Source organism: Strigops habroptila, chromosome 11 (assembly GCF_004027225.2).
Source record: "Strigops habroptila isolate Jane chromosome 11, bStrHab1.2.pri, whole genome shotgun sequence".
In the NCBI taxonomy this organism is placed as follows: domain Eukaryota; kingdom Metazoa; phylum Chordata; class Aves; order Psittaciformes; family Psittacidae; genus Strigops; species Strigops habroptila.
The window spans coordinates 3,377,549-3,396,343 of record NC_046360.1 but is presented as its reverse complement, the minus strand read 5'-3'; the positions used below and the strand labels follow the sequence as shown (position 1 = coordinate 3,396,343).

At 46.8% G+C, this 18,795-nt stretch overlaps 1 protein-coding gene across 4 annotated transcripts in view; it reads left to right on the top strand.

Annotated features, from left to right (window-relative positions):
* The first annotated feature begins 1,957 nt into the window (after positions 1 to 1,957).
* PITPNM2 (phosphatidylinositol transfer protein membrane associated 2) overlaps positions 1,958 to 18,795 on the top strand; it is a 134,329-nt gene continuing 117,491 nt past the window's right edge. For all 4 annotated transcript variants that reach the window (XM_030502452.1, XM_030502451.1, XM_030502450.1 and 1 more), the window contains exons 1-2: positions 1,958 to 2,313; positions 18,387 to 18,486. The gene's annotated coding sequence lies outside the window, so the exon portion shown is untranslated. The remainder of the gene's footprint in view (positions 2,314 to 18,386; positions 18,487 to 18,795) is intronic.

The window sequence follows — 18,795 nt, the reverse complement described above, 5'->3', positions numbered from 1 at the left end:
TTTCCTGCTGCCCATGAACAGTAATAGGTTCTGGGATATTACATCAGCCATAATGTAGGTTTTAATCATATTGTGTGTTTCAACTTCTGTCCTTGTTCAAGATGTTTAGCCACCAATGATGTGATTATCAGGCCAGAATAGCTGTCATAAAGGAAGCTCAGGAAGATCTGATTCTAAAATTAGAGTCCTGTCATTTAAGGTATTTGATGAACTGTCCTACCCCAAAAATGAATCTTTTTTTCAGCCACTTCTGCCCTGCAGTTCCTTTAATACACAGAGTTGGGGAGAAGTCAAGGATATTGGTTGCTCTTTTTCCCCTTTAAAATATACAGATTGGGCTTGAATACTTGGAGTTAACTCATCTATTTCCAACTGCACCACTAGCTGTACAATTTTGATGGTATTCCATATTCTTACTTGTCATTTTTACTTAGAAGTGGTTATAGGAGGAAAACCAAATCTTGACTTCCCTCTGCAGCTCTGCTGTTTAGCTGAAGAAGTTTCCCCACCATTTTAACTTACTAACAAGTACAATTTCCAAGTGTTCTTCGGAAGTATCAATCACCCAGCAGGATTTTTTCCAAGGAATCCATCACAGGAAAATTCCATGAGTCCACTAATGTGCTGATGGAGGAAAACAACTCCTACAGCAAAAGCAGACAGAATTTGCCTGACAGATGTTAGAAACAAGCAAGTAAATCAGTTCAGCTTTTGCTGCTGTTATTGGAACCACCCCTCTCTCCCCTCTGTTCATTCCTGTGCTGCTCATAGTCATGTCCTCTTTTTATTATTACAAATTGTGAGTCAGAATTTATTTTTTAATCAAAAGTCCTCCTCCATCTGTTGGAGCTCTTTAGGCTATTTCTGTTCTATTATAACACTAAACACGGGGGGGAGGGAAGGCCCATGTAAGTGTTGCTTTTGGTGCACTTCTAGGCCAAGCTTTTCAGACAGGTCTGGTTGTGGGTTGACCTGTCAGCGTGGTGCCTTTGGCCTGGTTCCTGAGGCAGAGCTTCTGCAGTTCCAGCTGAGAGCAGTGGGAGGCCGGAATGCTGAGCGCTTCCCAACATCCGACCCCACGCATCAGAAGCGAGCGCAGAAGCGTGTGTTTGCTGTGGGAACGTGACTGCGCTTTGCTGGGCAGCTTTTCGTTATTAATCCCTTTAAAGATTCTTCCTCTTGACACCAGCAAATTGGGGACAAAAAAGAACTTCTGGACATCCAGAAGCTTATACTTGCCCTGAGGAGGACTTTAATCATCCTCCTCTAGAGTTCTTACACCTGACACCTCCCAGCTTTGTAGGTGTTTATTACCTTTCCTAATCCACTGGGTTTTGCTCGGAGCCTCAGGCTTTGCTCTGCCTCAAACTGCTGGTGAGAAACTCACGTGTAGTTTCCTCTGATAATGATAAACATTACAGCTCCTTCCGTGTGAGATTTAACCTTTGGAAAAGAGGATTTTCTGTTGGTCCTTATCTCTAAAATGCAAGGTATAAATAAAGTGTCTCTTTGTCGCTGATGCTTCAGGTGCAGGAGCTTGAGCCATCAGCTGGTGAGTTCGGAATTACCCTGCTCCTAACCAGGAGCTGGAGTGGAGGAGGAGTGCTGAGGTGATGTACCCTTAAAGGAAAAAAACCTGAAACTTGGCAAATTTTATTGCTTTTTTGTCTCTAATACGACTGCTAAACCTTTAGCGATTGTTTTCCACTCGTTGCAGAGTGAACTTCCAGACCTGCAAAAGGTCGGATGCCAGAGGCCGGGGTTTTGCCCATTGGGGCCGGTCTGGCTCCGTTGTTCTCATCCCTCCTGCGGGCACGGCTCCGGCCGGGCCCTCCCCAACCCCTCCGGGCTCCCCGCGGGCGCGGTGCCGGTCCCCGCCGCGGCCGGCAGGCGGCGCTGCGGTCCCGCCCGCCGTGCGGGAGCGCCGGCCCGGCGCGGCGCGGGGAAGGAAGTGGCGGCTCCGCGGCGGGGGGCACGGCTCGGGCGGGCGGATAAAGCTGCCCGGGCGGCGCGGCAGGGCAGGAGCGGGGGTAGAGCCGGTGCCGGGGCTCTTCTCCTTCTCCGCTCCTCCGCCCTCCCTCCCGCAGCTGCGGCGGCCCGCCCGCCTCACCTCCCCCCGCCTCCGCCGTCCCCGCGCCGCGGCAGAGCCGACGGGTGAGGAGCTGCCTGCGCCCGGCCCACCCTCGCCGGGGATTATGCCAGCGGAGCGCGGGCATGTCGGCAGGCAGCCACTGGTAGGCAGCGGCAGCCGCCGAGCCGCCGCGGCATCAGCAGCACCAGCGGGAGCCGCGGCCGCTGCGCCGGGAGCAGCCGGTGCGTGGCGCGGGGGGACGCGGAGCGGGGGGACGCGGGGCGGGCCCCGGCACCTGGCGGACACCCCGGGCCGGGCCGGCCGCGCCTCAGCGAGGGCGGGAACCGCCGCGGGCCTGAGGGGAGCTCGAGGTGAGGGGGGGTAAGGGCGGGCCCGCGGGGCGGCCTCAGCCTCCCCTGAGGGGCCGGGGCGGCTCGGCGGGGCCTCGGCGGGCGGCGGCGGCGGCGGCGGCGGAGGAACGGCCCCTGCGGGCCGCGGCGGTCGGGCTGGGTCGTCCCCGCCCGCGGTGAGCGGGATGCGGCGGCGGTGGTAAAAGTTTCCCGAATAGAGGAGTGAATGACAGGGAGGAACGGGTCCGCGGGGTCTGCGGGCGCCGCAGCCATAGCAGCGGGTGCCCGGCTCCTCGTTACCGCACGGGGAATAACGAGAGGTTCGTTCTCTCTAATGTACGCTGCGGTGAACGGATGGGGTTCGGCTGTGGTGCACCCCCCGGCGCTCCTTCCCGTGCTGGCGCGCTGGAGGCGGCAAACACCTTTCCCCTCTGCCCTCGGTCGCGGTGTGAGTGTCAGTGTTGATGGAGCCCCTCCACGCCGGGCTCCTGGCACGGCAGAGGCAGCGTTTCGCGGTGTGCGGTGGCTGGAGGTGCACGGAGCCGTGCTGGGTGTCAGGGAACGGCGCCGGCAGCCTTCAGTGTGAGAGCAGAGCGGAGCATTCGTCCTGGCCGCGGCCCTCCTCACCTTCCTCCCTCCCTTACCGCGTCTCCCAGGGTTGGATTTCAATGGGTTCCTCTATGGCAGAGGCACCGGGATGAGGCCTGTGCTGTGGTGGGGCCGCTGGGACGAGGCCTGGCCGTGGGGAGGGGGTGAAGGTGCTGCCTGGGGCCGGTCTCCCTGCCAGTAGTAGGGGAAGAGGGGTGAGACCTTCTGTGGCCTCATGGAAGAAGTAATTTGGTTGATTATGGCTGAGGAAGAACCTTGTGGGCTTTCGGGGCTTTCGGCTCCCCTGCGATCAGTGAACATCACTGGGAATCAGCTGTGCTCCCCTTGGGAGGGCAGGAGCAGGAATTTTCCCTTTGGAAAGAGCAGGTTGCCTATTCCTTAGGCTGTAAGAGAGGATTCTCTCCTCTGGGCCTGATGGTCCCTTCTCCTGGTTTCCCCATCACTTGACAGATGTTCCCAAACAACCCTGGGCTCCGTTCTGGAGAGCGCTGCTGCCCCATTGCAGCACGCAACAGCATGAACAACTTCAGCTTCTCCTCTATCTGTGGGAGGGTTAAATCCTTTCTTTCACCTGCTCCCCAACCCCTTTTGCTCCACTGAAGGAGCCCAGAGGAGTGCACTCGACCTGGGGCTGGAGCATCATTAGCAGAGCCAGGAATGAGGAGCCTCTCAGTAGTGCCCTGCTCAGTCAGCCACACAATTCAAACCTGTCACATTTCATGTTAAAAGAACACGACTGAGCAAAGTGTATTTAAATTGTGTATTGAAACTATAAGGAAAAGTTTCTTCCTCTATTAGTACCTACTCTGAAGTGAAAGCTTCCATCTTCTATGGGCTCTGTGTGTCTGGAAGCAGCTAAGCGGGTAACATGATGCCAAAACCATCTTCAGTCTTTGAAGACATAATCTGCATGTGCTCAGCTCTGTACGTGACACCGGTTCAGCAGGACAATGGCACTAGATTAGTCTTTGCAGACATCACGATTTAAATAGGAGATAGCTTGATTGCACATCGAAATATCTATGGCCTGTAGGATTCCTTATCCTCCTATTCCATACTGATTCCCTCTCCCTGCCCACATCTTTCTCCTCGCGCTGTATTTTTATCACGTAGTTTATTTTTGTCATGACTGCGTTGTGCTCCCGAGTAACACAAGAAGACTGACTGCGTTACAGAGTTCAGCACTGCCTTCTGAGTGATTTTTTCCACTGGTGAATAAGAGATGGCTGTTTGCAGGGCAGCCTTTTTCCTGGCTTTTGGCAGACCTCATGCCTGCGATGGTCAATAGATCGCTGTAGAGCTGGTTATTCTGACAGGTAACCACCTTGTCGTTTTGACCCCATGCTGCTGCTCAGTAATTGAAATACCTCCTCGGGATATATGAAATAAAGCATGGCCAAGCATGAAAGCACAGTGGCAGGCTTGTCCTGGCTTGCTGTTTCTCACAGGAACGCTGCTCTGTGGTCCTGGCAATGTGCTCTGATTGTGGCGGCATCTCCGAGAGGGAAAGCGAAAGGAGCAAGCAAGGGCTGGAAATGCAGCTCGTGCTTCTTGCTTTTGCTAGAGCAGGCTGCTGGTAGGTTGCTAGGTTTCATTAATCATATTTAAGTTTCTGTCACTAACTTTTAATTAAAAGCACGGTTGATACCACTTTAATGAATGTACGGATGTTAGCCATCTTCATGCATAAAAATGCTTTTTAATTCCCTTACTATTCCCTTTATGGCCCTTAGATGCTTTTGTTACCATTTAAACAGCACACAGTAGCAGCTGTTTATCTTCTTAATACAACTTTTTCTTGCATCTGTGTTGAGGAAACAGTAATGGTTTGAGTAAACAATTCCCTGGTATCCTTTAACAGTCTTTTTTTAAGTAACTTGGCAGAAAGGGTTGTAAGTATGTCAAAAGAGGGAACTGCGAGGCTCTTGCTGACAGTAGCCCTTCACCTAACCTAACTCTGCTCAAATGGTTAGCTGTTCCTCACGCTTACGTGGCGTGGTGAGGAAAGTAAGCAGCCCTCAATGCACGACTCTTGGTTCTGAGGAGCTTAACAAGGATCTTTCCCCCAAATGATAACTTCTTATTAAAATACCCGTTCTATTCTAGGTTTGCATCTGATGGTGTATTTCAATGCGTTTGTCGCCTGTTGTGCATCTAACAGCCCGAGCATTTATTGTGATTTGCCATCTGGCACGTGGGAGTTTTATCTAACTTCTCAGTTGAGTTGACAGCAACCAGTTTGGAAGGACCTTGTCCTGATGTTTAATAGAAATTCTCAAAACTTACAACTGACAGTGGTGCTGAGGGGTTTTGAATTGAAATAAATAGTCTCTTTCTAGTCACAGTTTGTTACCGCTTCTGTGAGTTGGCCAACTAGAGAAGCAGCACACTGAAAGAAGCTAATTTAAGGTTCCTCCAATTAGTCCAGAACAGCATTAATCTCCCCCCTCCATTCAAACAAAAATCTTGTCATTCAGTTGCTGTCTTGGCAGCCTGACTGGAGGGTTTCAGAAAATGGCAAGCGAAAGCTGATGCTTACTCCTGGGTGTAGTTTGACTCATGCCATTCATGTATATTCATAGTAATGTCCTGTTCTAGGACCAGCGTGATCCATTGAGAAGCATTTTTTTTCACATGATGTTCCTTTAGGCTTCCTCTTCTTCGAGACTCATTTTTCGGGGAGAGAGGAGGAACCATTATCAATGTCTGTCTTCTCTTTGTTTTCTTCGAAGGAAGAAGCAACATCTAAAATCCCTGGCTTTCGTAATAGCCAATTTCTCTAACTGGTGAAGATACCTTCTAATTTATTAATGCTGATATGGGATATGATGTGATTAATATTTTGTTTTGTTGCCCCAAATTACTAAGATATTTCTATTTAATTTTGAGCCTGAAAGCATCTTGTAGACAAAAATGTTGTGTAATATTCAGTGTGAATGGAAACGGAGGAATTAATGGGGGGAAAGAGAGAATAAATAAAACACTTTATTTTTAACTTTGTTTCCTGGGTGTTGGAGGAAATCCAAGTGCCACAATGTTGTAGTGGGGCAGAGGAGTCTGTGTGAACTCACCCACGAGCTGAAATGGAATGTGGCTTCTCTGATTGTGGTGTCCATGCCAAGAGTCCTATGGAATTTTAAATGAACAAAGTAACTAATGATATTTAGATGTTCTTAATGTGAGAAGAACAAAACGATTTAGCTTGGGGCTAAGTCAGATCCTATCACTTCAGGGAGCTTGGATCAGCATGATGCCAAGTCAGTACGTGGAGCTCATCCTTGTACGTTTTCCGTAGGAAGGGGTTTTGCCAGTGTGATTGTATTGGTGGTGTTTTTCTTAATTTAAATATATATATACATATATATCTCTTTAGAAGCTCACAGCAAAATGCTTTGGTAAATCCCACTGGAGAGCTTAGAAACCAGTTGGGGAAAAAAGGTATCTTTCTTTTTGAAGGGTGGCTGTGGGGATCAAAGGGAGCTCCTGAGAGCTGTGGCAGTATCTGGAGACAGAGCTGCTTTCCACTTCCCTGAGTGTGTTTGATATGGGGTCAAGCTTCAAAGGGGAGAAGAAATAAGAGGTTGCTTAAGCAAGTGGGGATAAATAGTTACTGAGCGTACGTGGGTGCAGGGAGCTGCATGATTTGCCATGAAAGAGCAGGAAGTAATAGGGCGAAAACCTGCCCTGGAGAGCTTGAGCACATCTGAGGAGATCCCAGCTGGCTGAATCGTTTTTCATTGCAAAGCCAGGAGGTGCAAGGAAAGACCATCTAGGAAGGGAAACGAGCACCTCCCGTGTGTGGGCTCCCATATGCAAGGGCTGGTAGGAGGGATCCGATTGTCCTGGGTTAGGTGGTTAACACAGCTCAGGTCAATAAACAGTGTGGGAAGCTACAGCGAAGCTGTCAGCCCTGTCAGGGTGCTCCTGAGTTCGGGAGTGAAGGCGTCAGGGTCATTGCTCCTGCGTCCTCCGGGCAGCTGCCTGGCAGGAGGGCACATACCAGTGCTCTGAGTCTGCAACCGCAGTGCCACGGAGGGCAGGGACAGAAAGTAAACACCTCTGCTGGTTCAGGAGTGTGGGCACCCTGAGCAGCGGCCGGTCTTCCAGCAACCCTTCACAGCAAAGGCTGATCCTTGGCTTCTCCTCACCGAGCTGGTGCTTGAGGACTCCAAATTAGAACGTGTTTTTCTTCTGGCTTTTAAGCAGCCTCCAGAAAATCTCGCTCAGACAGATTTGAAGACATACAACATGCAGAAATGGGCGTCCTCGTGGACCTCTAAGTGTTTTCACAAAAATCCCAACGCTGAGCACTGAGTGTCTTGAATAGTGAGGGCTCTGCATGGCTTTTACAGCCCTGACTTTGTTGTGTTTGGACAGCTGAGGTTGGCGAGTGCTGTGGTGTTGTAAGCAGGAACCTTACAACTCTCCTCTGCGGGAAAGCAGTTGAGATTAGGTAAGTAGGAGAGACTCTCTTGATGCGATGAGGAAAAGTGATTTGCCACTCATCCTTCTTTGTTCCTTTAAACTGCAAAGTCTCCTGTTGGAGACCAGATACTGGGATTCCTGCTCAGGGTTTTCTAAGAGTTTCTATAGTCTTGTTGTGGGTAGACGGAGCAGAGGTCTTGACAATCCTGTAATGACTCAAGAGGTTGTTTACTGCTAGCTGGGAAGGCACATCTGATCCTTGCAGTGTAACTTAGGGGGACTTCAGAAAGATAACAGTGCATGAGCAGCTGAAAGCTTCATGATCCATCATTAGGGCCAGGACTCCTGTAAGGCACAGGGAAGTTAACTTTGATTTGTTTGGATTGCTGGCACTTACATAACCATCCCTGAGCTTTAGGACACTAATTCAGCACATTAACAGACTTAACCCACAGAGCAATGACCTGAGAAGGTGTTTTCACGATAACAAATTTGGAGGGTGGGAGTGTGTGTCATCATGTCAGCACCTTGAGCTCTTTGGCCTATCTTGGCACTTTCAGGGCACGGCCGCGTTATCTCCAGCTCCAAAGAAGTTTGATATTTGCATGACTTAACTCTGGATGTGTAGTGGGGCCTTAATTCCATTATGTGCTTTGAAAGGTTACAGAAGGACTTCAGGTTTTTATAGTACAGCCGTGGTAAACAGCAGCTTCTGCTGTGCCTTGCGTGGGTTATTCATAAGGAGCCTGGTCTGGGACTTGGTGGATTGCTCTGGGCTGTTCTTAGATGATTAGGGTTGGAGCCAGAGTTACCGCTCCATGGGGAACCCTGACGGGCCGTGGGCATTTCTTAAGAGGTAAAATAATGGGCTGCCATCAGTCACTCGTGTTTGGAGTGGACAGCAAAACAATTGTATGTATGTATTTATATATAGATATGGCGTGATTATGTTTTATATACGTCAGAAGACAATTCAATGGGAATAACTTCACTTGTGATTGTAATTTGTTTCAGGATCAATACCATAACTTAAATATCCTCCTTCTAAAGGTAGAAACACTGCAGAATCACTTTCTCTATGTGGGTGGCTTACCTATTTTAATGTTACGGGTTTTTTTCCTTAAAGAAGGAAATAGACATTTTATATTTATCATCTCAGATGAAATGGAAATCTAAATATTTACATCTTTTCACTGGATCTGAGGTTGAGCACCAGCTGTAGGCGTTGCCAAGCTGTTTCGTTGTCTGCTTCGCTGGGTAGGTTGATTTCTTCAGGGCAGTGGGGAGATAGAGCCTCATATTTCTGTCTCTTATCTTCTATTTGGGCTCTGCATCTGGAAAGACTTCCCCCTGTGGGTTTGGAGACCTGGCCTTACGTTCAGAGGGTGTTTTAGCCTAAACGTGCTGGAAGCTAAACATGTGTTATCTCCAGCCGAATGCAGAGTTAACTGCAAACTGTGAAACCGGAGGGGGAGTTCAGGATGCGAGTATGTAAATAGCTCGGAGATATTTTGTGAACAAGAACAGAAGGGGGAGGAAGGCCTCTCGCTTGCTTTTTCTCTGCCATCCTCATCTCCTCAGTAGCACTCTCCATGGCTGACTTTCAGTGCTCTTTACAGGCAAAGGTGGAGGATCGCTTCTGTTTTAAACACGGGTAAACCAGTAGCAGACATCTGAAATGCTGCAGATCACAACTCAGTAGAAGAGACAGTAAAAATCCTGGAGTTTTCTGTCTCCAGTTTTGCTCTGTCTTCCTTATCTCCAGGTGGGCTGTTAGTTTTTGACCATGATGCTTTTAGACTTCTGATCCACCAAAGCAAATTGATGGAGAAGAGCAGACAGCTCGTTTTGTTTCCTTTCTCCCCTGTATTTTTAAGTATTGTTCATTCAGACTCTCAGGACCTGTTATTTGTCTAACCTGCATCTGGGTTGTAAAATATTGTTCCAAGTTCTAACTTCAACAGATGGTAAACATCTTCCATCAAATACCCTCAAAGAGGTGTTTAGCATGGACGCAGTGTGTCTTTCGTTTGTTTGGGGAGGACACAATAATTCTTAATGCTGTCTTTTGGTTACATTTAATGCCTATAAATAGGCTTTTTCAAAAAGGCACATTTATCTAACACGTTAGCTCTGTGAGAGGGAAGAGCAGATTTGGGCAAGTTACCTGGAGGATTAAACTTTTTAGTAGAGCTTCTGTGTGGTGTTCTGGCTTCCTGGTTTTAATCTGTCATTTCGTTCAGGAGGGCAGGAGATGGTTTGACATGATTGCTGAGGGTGCACGCTCTGGTATCTCTGCTTGATGCTCTGCCCAGAGGAATAGTAGTGTTGGAAATGCAGCATCGAGGTGTTGGGGGGAGAAGACTCTGGATAATAAAACTTGTCAGAGTTGCAGAGTCTTATAAACTGTTTTCTAACAGCAATAACTATTCATGGAAAGCTGTAAGAAGACCTCCCTATGTTTCATAGGTGCTTTTCCTTCTGTGCCTGACCCTCATCAGGCCAAGAGCCAGATCACATCTGCAGAAACATCTGTGTGGAAAGGGTGAAGGGGAAGAGCCACCTTCTATCCTCCTTCTGTCCTCTCCTTCATACAGATGCCCCAGCAGAAAAATGAGCTTGACATAAAGGAGAGATTTCATTGTCTAATGGAGCATCTGTATTGTCAAAGATAGATATGTTAGAGCACTTCTTTTCTTCCCCTCACTCTGTACTGTGTTGTCTGTAAGTCATTTGGCTGACAGAACTTATGTTTTATTCCTTATCAGAGTACAACTGAGAAATGAGGTGATGTTTTATCTTAAACATCGTTACCAAAATCAGTTAAACTGTGTTGAGAGAGTATTCTTCTTCCTGGTTTAAAAGCTGAGAATAATTTGACTTTTAGACCTCCCATTCTTCCTAAATCAAGTTAATAGCAGCAGCAGCAGCTAGGAGAGGCAGCTTCTGATTATAAACAGGTTTGGAGCCACTAAAAAAAGCCCTTTTCTCTGTTTGAGAAGCACCTTTTTAATATTCCTATCAAGTATTCTGCAAAGATCTCTTGCAGCAAACTTGTAGATTGTGTAGATGTCAGTCTTTTCTGTATATTTTTATTTAACTTGCTCTTAAACTTCCTAGAAGGATGCATGCAGATAAGCTGTTCAAAGCTTTCTAAGGATTTGTTTTTATGTGGAAACATGGGATCAGGGAGGTAAAATTTAGCTGGAACTGCTTGTGCTGGAGGAGTACAGCGTGTTGGTGCTCAGAGCAGCTTGCAGAGAGGTGCTTTTTGCTGTTGTTTGGGGTTTCTGGAGGTTAAATCCCTGTTTCTCAGCAGAGTTTCTTGCTTTCTGTAGCCCAAGTGGGTACCTTGGGGCCTGCTGGGTGCCAAAGGTTCAGCCAGGTGAGGTGAACCCAGCCAGCTCTGGGTGATGGCCGGGTGAGCTGTGTCTCTGGGTGCACTGGTGCAAGGGGACTCACTGATGCTTATTTAAGCTTTATCCTTGCAGTCTGTAGGGCAGCGGCTGACCTGAACTGCCTGGTGTGGATAACTTGAGCAGTGCACCTCTGCTCCTATGGAGACAGGCTGAGAGAGCTGGGCTTTTTCAGCCTAGAAAAGAGAAGGCTCCAGGGAGACCTTAGAGCAGCTCCCAGTGCCTAAAAGGGCTGACAAGAAACATGGAGAGGGGATTTTGATGAGGGCATGTAGTGACAGGACAAGGGGGAATGGCTTTAAACCTACAGGGAGGTTTAGATTAGATACTATGAAAGAGTTCTTCCCTGTGAGGGTGCTGAGGCGCTGGCACAGGGTGCCCAGAGAAGCTGTGGCTGCCCCATCCCTGGCAGTGTTCAAGGCCAGGTTGGACACAGGGGCTTGGAGCAACCTGCTCTAGTGGAAGGTGTCCCTGTCCATGGCAGGGGGTTGGAATGGAGGAGCTTTAAGGTCCCTTCCAACCCAAACCAGTCTGATTCTATGATAACTTGAGCAATTACTAAAGGCAGTATAAACACAGGTACACACAACAGAGCCTAAGGGCTTAGCATTGCTGTTATCATAAGGTATTCCATCTGGAGGTGGAAAAAAAAGCCCTTTTGGGTTTCTTTACCTCGAGGCTGGCAATGAGTGCGGAGTGAGTGACATATTTCTATTTGAGTCATCTGTTGTCAAAATGATGACACCCTTGAGTCACATTAAAAATGAGACCTTGTAGGTGAGTTGGCTCTTGGTTCTGGGGAGCGGGGAGCAGCTGTGTGTTGGCTTTTTGGTTTTGTCCTTGCTAAGAAAATGATTTTTTCCCCTTCCCTGAGATGGGATGAAATTGATTAATGCTGCAGCTGGTGTTCTGGATGAGAAATAAACAGGAGAACCTGTTGCAGGTGGAATGCTGGATGTTAGCCATAAAGATATTCAAATAACCTGCTTTATAAGGCCTAAAACCAAAAGAAAATTAAAGAGTGCCCAGTAGGCAGATGGTTGGGAAAGGAACAACCCCACGATCAATGAGGCAATATGTAAATATTTTCAATCATTACCACAGTACTGCTGTGTTGACATTGAAATTCTGAGTGCTATTCCATGGGACTCCTCATTGATCAGCAGATGAGCTCTGATAGAACAGGGCATAAAAACCCAATACTGAGCATTATTATGGATTGTGGGTTTTGTTGACAAGGACAGGCTTCCATCAAGGCCTATGAATGGATTTCAAGCCCTCTTTAAGCATGTTACTGAGACACTGTGTTTCTTCCCTGGCTGTCAAGTACCGTTTAATTGTTGTATTATTTCTTGACCTGCTTTATTTAAGGTGAAATGCTGCATAGTTGGCCAATTCTTCTGTGCTAATTGCCACATTTATATGGGAAGGGGCAAGGTGGAAGCTGCTGTATTGTTCTCTGCTTCAAATACACCTGGTTAGAAATGGCTGGAAAGGAAAAGAAATCAAATGGGTGAATTAAAGTGAAATTTTGGGAGAAGGTGTTCATATAAGCAGGCTGTAGGGACCTCATCGGGCTGATTCACTTTGGAATCTTCACAGGGGTGATAACACTCATGCATAAAACATGAAGTGCCTTTAGCACACACAGGTGCTGAACCCACTGAGAGGCTTTTGCTATTTTTTCCCCCTTTCCTCCTCCACTTTTGTGCTCCTGGAAGAAAACATCGTGTAGGTTTTACTTCTCTCAGAGGGGAGTTGAAACTTGCCTCTAAATAGATGTTATAAAAGCTGCTTTTTGAGAGCTGAACCCGTAACTGCCTGCCTCAAACCAACACCATGCCAGCGTGGAGCAGATGCTGCTGTGAGTGCTTCCTGGGATCCCACCGCGGAGGCAGGAGGCTCTGTCTGGGAAGGTGGGGTGTCCTGGAGGCTGTGGGGAATGTTGCCACTGTCAACGTGTGGTGTTAAATGTGAACTTTAGCACTTTACATAGGCTGTTGTGAGGTTCATAACAATCATGGGTGTTATATATATATACAACACCCAATAACATAAAGGGTGCATATAGAGCGTAGGTGATTTTCTAAATGTATTTTTCTTGCAGCCTAGTGAGAGCAATGGGTTGTAACCCCTCACACCCCAGTCCCCCATTTCACACAAGGGAATAATGACTTTAAGAAAGCAGGGAGAGTGCTTTGCAAGTGAAAAGCTCATTACAGGTCCAGCAAGCTCCAGAGCCCAGGCAGCTTTCTGGAAACATTTTGCTGTTTGCTTTCTCTCCTTTCCCACTGGGTCTGGCTGCCTACAGTGAGTTCAGGACGCTGTGCTCCTTGGGGAATGTACCCCCAGAGGCGCTTTGGAGAGTCCAGATGCTACATGCATCAGGCAGAGGAAAATGGTTTAGGTGCCTTTTCGAGCTGCTCCTATTTTCTAGTTAACTGCTGCATTTATTTTGCATGTTGATTAATTTCCTGGCACGTCCCGGGGCCTGTTCCTCTGATTACAGAGTTCTGCAGGGTTTTGAATTTATTTCTCTCTGGTTTGTTGATTTTCAGTTGCTCACTTAAATTCCCTTATTGTTTTAGGGTGGCTAACAGATAACAGAACAGAAAACACCTTCTCTGAGGATAAAGGACTCTTGTGACTATCTGTGGTCTGAAGCTGATGCTTCCAAACCACGGGCATGCAGTGTTTGACCACAGCTGACACTTGTTCAGGCTTAGTATTTATTAGTGCAGATTGTGCAAAAGCAGTAGGCTGAGCTAAAGCAGCTGTGGTGTTCTCCAGGAGCAATTTTGCCAGTTCATTTATCCCTGCAAGGCAGTGCTGTCAGTGCCTCTGACTTTGCAGGAGCAGCGTGTGGGCATCGCTTTCTATTGCCTTTGCTTGGCAGACTCTGATCTTGGGCATGAGAGACCACAACACTCACCAGTGTGTTCTGGTCTGCACTTGTCACCAAGCGTGTGTTCAGGTAGTGATGAGGTGGGAACTCTGCTGTCCCACCAATGTAAAGTGTTTTAGTGGTAGCAGTGGAGCAAGGACTGAAAAGTGGAGTGTGACACGAGTTAAGCAGAGAAGCCTTCAGAAAACAGCAGAAGCATCTTATAATTAATCATCCTGCATGGAAAGGTAACTGCTAGTTCTGTTAGTGTAACGTAGTGTTTTCAGTGTGCTGAAAATGAGCCACTTGCTGGGTGACACCTCTTCCTCCTTGCAAAATGTATTTGCATGTCAGTCTGTGTAGCAGTAACTGTGGGGTGCTTCTGTGTGCCTCGTGTGATGAACTGTCCTGCTGCTCCAAAGCCAGACGTGGTCTTTGCATGGGTTTGGTTCTGAGCTTCCCCGATGCTTGGAGACCTCTTTGAAGAGATCGTGCCTTCCTTGAAGAGCTTTGGGAGAAGCAAGTTTGTAACGTTCATCTTTGCAAATCACCCATAATAAAAATGTTCTTCCAGCCTTTTGGGAGCTCTTGCATTAACTTCTGTTTTGTTGGGTGGCTTTTTCCTGGTGGTTTGGTTTGGGCAAATGTGTCCCTTGATGAATCCTTCACTTCAGTAGTGTAATTTTAAAATAGAAGCAGTTTTAACTGTGTATTTGATTACCACTTACCACAAAATGTTTCTGAAATGCAGACAGGGTTAATTATTACCAATCTAAAAGAGGCTTAAAACTGACAAATTTTGAGTTTGAATTTTGCATTGGTAATCTGTTCTCACACCTTAAAAATAAGTAAATTAAGAATAGCATCAGTGAGGCCTCTGCAAACTGCAGTCATTTTAGAAAGCTCTGACTTGGGAATACAGTCAAGGTGAATTGTATATGATTATGCCAGAAAACAGGTTTTATAAATATGTCGTAGTGTCCTAGACTCTATTAATGATGTTACTTTCAGTTAGGGAAGATGCTGGTCTTTACATTTCCCAAAGGCAATACTTTCAGTTTCTGTTGTTCAGAAGTGTTTTTGCTTTTAACCACTTTTGATTTCAGTACTGTTAGCAAGCGTGTAGAGAGCTCTTGTCTGTTTGGAATAATTGTTTCAGACTTGCTGTCAATGAAGAGAAGTTGTTTTGTCACCCTTCCCCAGCCTACAAACACAGGGAAAAAACCCCAACCCTGAAACAGAAAAGAATAAAGCTGGTAGGAACGCTGAAGGTTGGTTTTCTTAAATCGAGGAGGCTTTGTGTCTGCTCTCTGGGTTTGCATAGCTGCCCAGTGAGGCTTTTGGGATTGCTCCCATAATGGGCCAACCAAACTGAAACACTTTGTGGGTCCAGGCCCTGCTAACTCTGGGAACTGTGTTCTGCTCCTCAAAACCAGTGGAATGGAGTCAGCCTGTATTTATGTACTTAGGTTATGGTGGGTGTTCCTTTTAGGAGGATATTGTCCAGCATCTATAGAAACTTGTCTAGCTTGTGAAAACAAATGTAGAATGGAGAGTGACAAATCCCAGTGTCTTGATGAGTGAATTTTTGTGTAACATTTAAGAAATAGTGAGACTCACCAGACTAGAGATATATTGGGTAAAAAACCTACATAAATATAATCCTTTTAAAAAAGAAAGGTAATGTAAGGGTTCTTGTTTACTTGGAGCTCAGTGTGGTAGAATGGCTAAAAGAAAAGCCTTTAAAAGTTGAAATGCAAAGCAAGATTAAAATGTTCTATTTGAATGTATTTCCATCATACAGATTTGAATAGGTGATTTAGAGGGAAAATCCTTTGGGCTTTAAATCATTGCATTGTGTGTAACAGCAGGGGAAAAACACTTTAAATTTCCCTTTCTGAAAAGAATTTTTACTTAAAGGATTCTTTAAGAATTTGGTGGGTTAATTCAGCCCCAAAGCACACCCCCAAATTCTTGACACAGGTTTATATCTCTGAAATAATCGGATATTTTTCTTTGGTTGATTTCAAGATGTAATTTTAAAAGCAGTGATGATTTTCACTGTTAATTTTGTTGCGAGCTTGCAGTGTCCATTCTAGTTATGATCTGGTCTTGACTGTATTAATAGTTGGAACAAGAACCATAGTCAATATATGAAAACTAAGCTTCAGCTTTGTAGCACATGGGCAGTCATTTGGGTGACATCAAGGAATGGCATCTAGTGAGTATGAAACACAACTGCGTCTATGTATGTGTATTGCAGATACTGGATTGTAGCTCATCCTGGATAGCTGGATCAGGTTGACTCTTCATACTTGGTGTTTTCAACTCTCAAAGTGCCCAGCAAAGCTGAGGAGATGCTGTAATACCATTGTCAGGCTGGAGTGTTTCCTCTCTGTGGTGCACATGAGGATGCAGACGTGTGGTGGCTGCTTTGAAACCACAGTGGAAAGTTGTACATGAGCCAGATCTGGCACGTGGGAATCCCTCATGTTTAAAACTCAGATCAGACTCCATAAGCTACAGACTGGACCTGTAGTTTCCAGCTCAGCTTAGATCCACATCTAATAGTTGCATCACAGCAGGTTTTGAGGTACGTTAAGCAACTTGATACCCAACACTTTTTGTTGTAAACCCAGGGTGGGAAAGCAGAAGTGGCATTTGGGCTCCATGCGAGTGGCTCAGCTCTGAATCAGCCACTGACGTTAATAAGCATTTGTGGACTAAATATATTTTTAAGCTGTCTGGCTGCTTGCTCCTGGTGAGGCCTCTGAGATTAATGGTCCTGAAATGTTACTCACGTTTGCTCTTCCTCCAGGATCAATCTGACCTGTGCAAGCACTGTTATTGTTTTAAATTGCTGTGCAAGAAGGTGCAGAAGTAGAGTGGGCACTTTTCATTAAACTGTTGGTCAGACGTAAATCTGTCTGTTAACTGAAGCAGCGTATCACAGCTAAAGATACCAATGGTTTTCCCAAGCATGGAGCAGAATATATTGGTGTTTTCTCATAACCCTTTGGTTGTGGGTGCTGGTCTTAAGGCTTGGATGCAGGACCCAGTTGAGGAGATGCTTTTTTTTGGTGTGGATGTGGAGCCAAATTTGCATGTTCTGGTGCAAAACATGGCTCCTTTCCCGATCTGAAGGGGAAGGGAATATTTCTGCAGCCGTGGAGCTCAGTGAGTTAAAGGCAGCTTTACTCTGAGCGGGTGGTTGGAGTGTGTGGGAGCTGCTGAGGCCCTGTCCCCCTCGCACGCACGCGTAGCCAAGTTATCTACTGATCTCCCTTGACTTCCTGAAGCCGTGCTGCCTGCCCTGGGTGACTTGGCTGCACATACTCCATCCAGCTTTCCCTTTCCCTTCTCCATCCACCCGGTCAGCCCTTGCGCTGCTGAGAGCCGTTGCTCTGTTCTGGCTGTTGCTTGGAGGACAGCAGGAGCAGACAAACACAGGATAAGCCAAGAAATTAAAGAAGACCTAAAGGAACTTGAATATACTTGGGGAGGTCTAAGAATCATAGAGCGGTTTGGGTTGGAAGGGACCTTAAAGCTCATCTAGTTCCAAGCCCCAGCCACAGGCAGGGACACCTTCCACTAGACCACATTGCTCAAAGCCCCATTCAACCTTGAACACTTCAAGAAGAGAATGGAATGATGGCTGGGGTGAGGGATATAGCACATGTGTGTGCCCTGAAGTGCAAACCAGGTGTTTTAAAGGTAGCATTAAAAACAGTTTCCAGAGATTGGAGGTAATGATGAGTCTGTGCCTGAAGGAATGTCTTAGAAAGGCAACGTGTTGCTTGGCATAACGAAGCAAACCACTTAAGCTGCTTGGCAGGTAACAGTGTGTTGCCTGCTCTCAGTTCCTTCTGCTCTCAGCCTTCCTGACAAAAATCAGCCTTGGAGGAAAGCAGGTGTCTGCTGGCTGGGAAATGAATCGTAAATGGCCTGCCTGGGGTTGACATTTCCTGATCTGTGTGGGAAGGGAGCTGGGTCTGTCCTCCTGGGTGCTGCTTGGTGTACCACCCCATCCCTGCCATCCCTCAGGCCTGGCTGCTCCATCCTCTGCAGCAGCCATGGGAGGTGCCTTCTCCTCACTCCTCCTCCAGGTGTGGAAGGACTTGTGGGGTTTATAAAGACAGCTCCAGCTCCGTTTCCACCCTCAAATGTGGGATCCTGCCTGGTCTCTGAGGAGCTAACAGGAAGAATGCTGCGATGTGATGGTTTTTGTGTGTGATGAGGGAAATACTTTAGGGGAGACTTATGGTATTTACAGAGAGCAGATGGGGGTGGTCAGTGCAACGTGTGTGTGTGGTTTTGCCTCTTTCTCTTTTTTTTTTTCCTTTGTTTTGGTTTTGTTTTAATTTCCATGAGTTGGAGATGCCGATGACTCAGGGCTTGGAACGCACTTTAAATCCCCGAGGTGCTCACTGCCGCCTACTATCACGTATTGAATTTCTGACATGCCGGAGGGATGTCTGCAGAGAAACTCTGATGTGCAATTATAAAACGTTGTAGCTTTATGTTGTTTGCATAGGAGCCATTAGCATGGTATAACTGTGAAAAGAATGCAGCTTTATTCTTGCTGTTGATTTCCCATGGCAGTTAAGTAACTGTGTTTTATCTTCCTCTAGGATGTTGACACATGTGGACCAACAGTGACATCCTTTTCCAGCAATGCTGTCTTTACTCCCTCCTGCATTCGGAAGCATCTAGAGAGATATTTTGCAGAAGGTAGGTCCTGGCATTTCAGCTGGGTGGCTGTTCTTTTTCTTCTATGATAGGGAAAAAAACATTTAGATGTTACTAGGGAGAATGGTAATGAGACTGATGGATACTGGCTTGCTGCTGGTGAGAGAGGGGATTAACCTTAGCTTGGGTTCCACTTGAATAGATGCTCAGGGGGAAACCTGATAAAATGGAGTCTGGAAGAATGGCTGTATGAGAGAGGCTTGGCAGTCAAAGGACATGGTTTGCTTAAATTGCACAGATGTGTGTGTTGGTAATAAACTTCTTTATAAAGCAAACTCAAACTCCTTGCCT